Source organism: Saccoglossus kowalevskii, chromosome 20 (genome assembly GCF_978046115.1).
Source record: "Saccoglossus kowalevskii chromosome 20, keSacKowa6.1, whole genome shotgun sequence".
NCBI lineage: Eukaryota > Metazoa > Hemichordata > Enteropneusta > Harrimaniidae > Saccoglossus > Saccoglossus kowalevskii.
This window is the reverse complement of record NC_140660.1, coordinates 29,092,862-29,099,729: the sequence shown is the minus strand read 5'-3', so window position 1 is coordinate 29,099,729 and position 6,868 is coordinate 29,092,862.

Here is a 6,868-nt window from a genome sequence, read left to right as displayed (position 1 = left end):
AATAACAATTTATTAATCCTGAATGGTTGAACACCGGGAGACTTATTAGGTAAATTTACATGCTATAATTTTGCTGGGGGTGCCAGTACAGTAGACTACGTCTTAGTATCCAAATCTTTCCTTTCAAATATCCAATATTTCAAAGTAAATGAGATTAATAATTATCTGATCATTGTGCCATTTCACTAGCAATAACTACAAGGGATTTACTGTCATCGGATAACAATGAAATTAAATGTACACCTTTACCAGATAGGATACTAAGTCAATTAATAGATATCAGGATGCACTTCACAGCACAGAAATCATTAATAAGCTGGTGTCATTTAATTATGAAAACAATAACATCCAAAATTCAGTAACTGAACTTACAAACATTATTTGTAATGCTGCTGATAATTCACTGAAAAAATTAAACACAAGATATCGAGTAGCAATAAAATGAAAAACACAACAAGTCATTGTCAATGACACGTCCCCGTTCCGTTCATATTTGAGTGACATATACATTCAAAGCAGATCATGACCGAAATGCACCTGCATATGTACAACACATTGTGCTAAATCTGAACAAAATCCATCCATGCATGACTGAGATCCGGTTCTGGAATTGTGAAAATATGTGATTTTGATGTATTTTCGGCCTTAAAATGGCCATCATTCCGCTATTGTTAAGCAGATCATGAAACAAATGCACATATCTATTTGTGACATGATGTACCATGCGTGTGTGAAGTTTGAACTTGATCAATCCAGACATGTCTTGGATACGGATCCAGAACTGAATTCTTTAACAAAATGGCTGCCAGTCGGCCATTTCGAACTTGATCCGAAAAAAAGAAAGACGTGCATCAAGGTCCTATTATGTTTAATGTATGTACCAAATTTGAACAAAATCCATCCATGCATAACTGAGATACGGGGTCGGAATGGTGAAAATGTGCGATTTTGATGCATTTTCGGCCTTAAAATGGCCGCTATTCGGCTATCGTTAATGAGATCATGAAACAAATGCACATACATATTTGTGACATGATGTACCTTGTGTGTGTGAAGTTTGAACTTGATCAATCCAGACATGTCTCGGATACGGATCCAGAACTGAATTCTTTAAAACAAAATGGCCGCCAGTCAGCTATTTCGAACTTGATCCGAAAAAAAATGACGTGCATCAAGGTCCTATTATGTTTAATGTATGTACCAAATTTGAACAGAATCCGTCCATGCATAACTGAGATCCGGGTCCGGAATGGTGAAAATGTGCGATTTTGATGCATTTTCGGCCTTAAAATGGCCGCTATTCGGCTATCGTTAATGAGATCATGAAACAAATGCACATACATATTTGTGACATGATGTACCTTGTGTGTGTGAAGTTTGAACTTGATCAATCCAGACATGTCTCGGATACGGATCCAGAACTGAATTCTTTAAAACAAAATGGCCGCCAGTCGGCTATTTCGAACTTGATCCGGAAAAAAAATGACGTGCATCAAGGTCCTATTATGTTTAATGTATGTACCAAATTTGAATGAAATCCGTCCATGCATAACTGAGATCCGGGTCCGGAATGGTGAAAATGTGCGATTTCAATGCATTTTCGGCCTTAAAGCGGCCGCCATTTGGCTATCGTTAATGAGATCATGAAACAAATGCACATACATATTTGTGACATGATGTACCTTGTGTGTGTGAAGTTTGAACTCGATCAATCCAAGCATGTCTCAGATACGGATCCAGAACTGAATTCTTTAAAACAAAATGGCCACCAGTCGGCCATTTCGAACCCGATCCAAAAAAAAAATGACGTGCATCAAGGTCCTATTATGTTTAATGTATGTACCAAATTTGAACAAAATCCGTCCATGCATAACTGAGATCCGGGTCCGGAATGGTGAAAATGTGCGATTTTGATGCATTTTCGGCCTTAAAATGGCCGCTATTCGGCTATCGTTAATCGGATCATGAAAAAAATGCATGTGCATATGTCCCATATAATGTGTGATGTATGAGTGAAGTTTGAACTTAATCGGTCCATGCATGTTCGAGATACAGGTGATCACGGACGCACGGACGCACGGACGGACGGACGCACACAGGGCAAAACATAAGTCCCCGTTTTCGGACTGCGTCCGAACGGGGACTAAAAAGACAGAAGTGGTTTGATGATGATTGTTGGAATTTAAGAAAGAAATTTAGAGAAGCTGCCAAATTACATTGTAGTGGAGAAATACCCAAAAGACTACCATATACGTGGCCAATTTATGGTACTAAGAAAGAAATACAATAAAATCTATATAAGCAAAATTTATGGAATTCAGTTACATTGCAAGAAAGTAACCCAAAACAGTATTGGAAAAATTTCAAAATCTTTTCAAAGAATGATATTAGCGCTAACAATGACATAATCCAAGCAGATGAGTGATACATCCACTTTAAAAATCTAAATAACTTAAAAAATAGTAAAACCTGTAAATATGACAGTGATATTGAAAATAAAATAATTAATGAAACTAGGGAGATGGAAACTAATAAAGAGATTATAAATAAGGAACTAAATGAACCAATTACCATAGGTGAAGTAAAAGCTGCAGTCAAGAAATTAAAATTAAACAAATCTTCTGGCGAAGACAAAATAATTAATAAACTAATCAAGTATGGCCAGAACCATCTTACGGAACCAATTACTGCTGTTATTAATGTTTTAAAATCAGGAACATTTCCTAAGGGATGGAAGGGTAGCATTATTGTACCAATACACAAAAAGGAATCAGACCCAGACAATTTCAGGGGAGTGAGTGGCTTTGTCCAGTTGCTTGGGTAAGCTATTCACTGTCACACTAAATAATAGATTAATAAAATATTTAGAGAAAAATAATTTATACTCTCCTTATCAATTCGGTTTCCGTAGAAATAGACGGACGACAGATTGTTTATTTATCCTAAAATCTATGGTAGATAAGTATATTCACTCAGAATACTCAAACAATTCAAAAAGTAAAAAAATGTGTGCATGCTCGTAGACTATAAGAAGGCATTTGATACATGTGTAGCATGTGGCATGATGGATTATATTGGAAAGTGCAAAAATATGGTATCACCGGAAATATTTACAACCTCATAAAAAATATGTATAGTGGGGTATCCTACGAAGTAAAAACAAACAAGTCATTGTTAATGACACAGTCCCCGTCCAAAATTTTGTGATCTGACATATCAATTTGATGCTGATGAAGTCATTGAGATTAGATTGAAACCATTAATAGGAGATGGATTTGTAAAAAATTATGATATGTGCTTTTACACGAGAATTTGTGATTGGGCAGTCATATTAAATCAAATTACAAAAAAATGTTCATGTTGATTTATCTATTAGTATACTGTCTTTGTACAAAATTTAAACTGAAATGCATGGGTATCATGAAAAACACCAGTCAGCCATATTAGTTTGAATCACAGAAAAAATATGACATGCAACTATAACTCAATATGTATGATCATCATACCAACTTTGATCAAAATTGGCCTAGTCATCTCTGAGAAACAGTAAAAATGACGATTTAGCGCTTTTACATGAAAATTGGGCATCGGCCAGCCAGATTGAATCGAATCACAAAAATAATGTTGGTGCAGATGTATCTCTTGGTATATTATCTTTGTACAAAATTTAAACAGAAACAGAAACGTTTATTGCATTCAAGATAAAGTAGCATGGGTATGAATTACCTTATTTGCCTCTTTTATCCCCAATAGTGATGGTAATAGATGAATGGTCAGATAAAATATTTGAAATTATATCACAAGTATCCACTGATATCTGAAGGGAGTTGCTTACTAAGAAATAGTCAAGACGACTCTGAATAAGCACTGGATGTAGCCTTCGCCATGTAAAGCGTTTCATTTCTGGATTTCTAATTCTCCAAACATCTATCAGTTCAAAATTGCAAATTATATTTTCAAATAATTGCTTTGAATTTTTCCATGTTGACGGGTTTCCACGGGAACTGTCTAATAATGGGTTGAGGGTATAATTGTGATCTCCACCCCATACAATTTCTCTATCTGGCTCTGCCTTAAATTCATTTAGCAATTCTGAAACTTGTTTCAAGAAGGTACAATGGGCGGCTTCATAATTTAGGGCATAGGTGTTGATAAGTAAAAAAAGGTTTATTAGAGATATCAATTGATATAATAATAATCCTGCCTTCAGTATCAGTTTTCACTTTGTGAATAACATAATCCAGAATATTAATAATAACACAGACGCCTCTACTGGATGAGGTACCATGCGAGAAGATGAAGTGACTAAGTGTTAAATCCTGCCACTCCAATTCTACTCGTGGAACACAGTGTGTTTCTTGGAGCATAGCAATGTTCTAATGACCTTTTTTTAGCTGCCGAGAAACCTTCCCTCTCTTCTTCCCATCTCCCTAACCTCTAATATTCATGGAAACGTTTAAGAACCAAAGTATAGCGAAAAAGGCACAAAAAGATCAGAGTAATGCGAGATTCACAGACACACACTCTCACAACAAAACAAAAAACAATAGTGCACAATGTAACGCCGTCACAGTAAAACTAATAACAGACCCTGGATGGTTAGTACATTGCAAGACAAATTGCGCAAGACTCACTAGCTTTCAGATAACTATGTTACAAAAAATATTTAATTCGTCATATTTTAATTAACTACAAAATAACCTCACCACCACCAACCAGCCAGGGCCTGAATGAACTTGTCAAACATTCATAAACTATTGATATGATTCACCTAAGAAACTTTCATGGTCATCATTGTGAGACAAATCAAGTTAATATCCATATAACTGTAATAATAACTACTCAATTTACGGTATATGGCTTATTATCAATAAATAACTTCCCGTTTACAAAACGAACACGTCTTCCATCTTTATATGCTTGCTCCTGAACACCCCTCAAGCTCTGTTATACTTGGTAATCGGATGCACACAAGTCTACCTGCACAAACATTCCAGTGTCTGAAAGGGCTTTATGCCTTAGTAATAAAATTTGTCGTCTCGGCAATCTAATAGGGAACTTCACAATGATATGGCATGGATTGGAACGGAGAGCAATCTTGGATACTTCCAGTATAGAAGTGCAGTTTAACATTGTCGAGTAGAACGTCCGATAATTTAAATATATTTCTGATTATTTCTTTTATTATCTCCTCACAATTTTCACCTTTCTATTCGGGAATTCCCCTGAAACGCAGGTTATAATAACAAAAATTTTCATCAAAATTAGAGAATTTGAGATGAAAGAAACAAATCTGAGAAAGAACCATCCAAGGTACTTGCATATCAAATTTGAAAAAATTCTGACTTGCGATTTCAAAGAAGAAAGTGAAATTGTAAAGTTGACGACGCCAACGGATGATGACGGGAAATCAGTACCGTAGTATGAAAGCAGTCTTTAATAACATTATCACATTATAAAATTAGAACAGCATTGAATTTATTTTATAAATTAATTGTTGTACCAATTATTAATTATGGGTGTGAAGTATGGGGAGAATAATCAACAAAACATAGTAACATTCTAGAAAGTGTACAGTTTGCATTCTGTAGATTTTTCTTAGGTGTCAGCAAAAATTCAACAAAAAATGCTATTCTTGGAGAGCTGGGTAGATATCCATTGAACGTCAAAATTGAAACACAGATTTTAAAATATTGGTTGAGACTAAAATACCCAGAAATTCCCAACATTGTAGCAACTGCCTTTATGGAAATAAAAACTTGAAAAACAGGATGGGTAGAAAGAATAGAAAACAACAATTTTTCGGAATTATAAAAACAACATGAAAAGAAGATAAGGGGAGGTACTCAGAGAAAATTATGTAAAAACATGGAGAAGGGAATTATTTAATGACAGCAGAATGAATGGAGCAACAAACAAACAAACTAACTTCATACAGAAAATTTAAAACTACCTTCAATATAGAGAATTATTTAAATGATATAAAAAAAATTAAATTAAGGCGATTATTTTTTAAATTTAGAATTTATGATCATAAACTACTCATTGAGACTGGCAGACAAAAGAAAATTCATAGAAATAAAGGAATATGTAAACTCTGCACAGATGATAAAATTGAAGACGAGTACCATTTTCTAATAGGATGCAGTAAATATGACATACCTCGTAATAAATACATACAGGGCAAAAATTAGACTTCTTGAAAATGAATTAAGTCGAAAAATTTCGATTAATTATGACAGACGTTGCAAGAATAGAAACTGCACAATTCATACATACAAGTATGAACTTAAGAGATGAAACATAGCAACTCCATCAAATTAGTCTGCAGGTAGTTTTAATGCAATGGCATATTTAGTAGCTTAGTAGTTTTATTGTTATAATAATTTTCATGTACTTTTTTTCTTCCATACTTAGTTACATTAATTCAATGTTTTATTCGTGATTTTTTTGAAGTGAACTGTACTTTGGTTTTACTTTGTCCTAAACAATAACATGTTTTTTCCTCTTTCTTTAATTTTATGTATTTAATGTGCTATTTGTGATATTAGTTGTGTGAAGTATTACATGTATTTCTCTTTTTGTTTTACAACCATAAAATTACTGTCTGTAGTAGATAGTAGGACCCTTAATGCAATTGTTATTGTTGAGTTACACAAGTGTAAGCTTCTATTGGTGATGTGCTTCTAATAGAGCCTACAAAATGTGATGCCATATAGTTCATTAGACAGTTAGTCCAAAAAACTGCAGGTCTACCTGTAGTACCTATATATGTAATATAAAAGTAATCAGACTTGCTGTTTTTAACAAGAAGTCGAAAATATCACTTTTTACCAAAAATATTCACCAAAATTAGAGAACTAAAGAT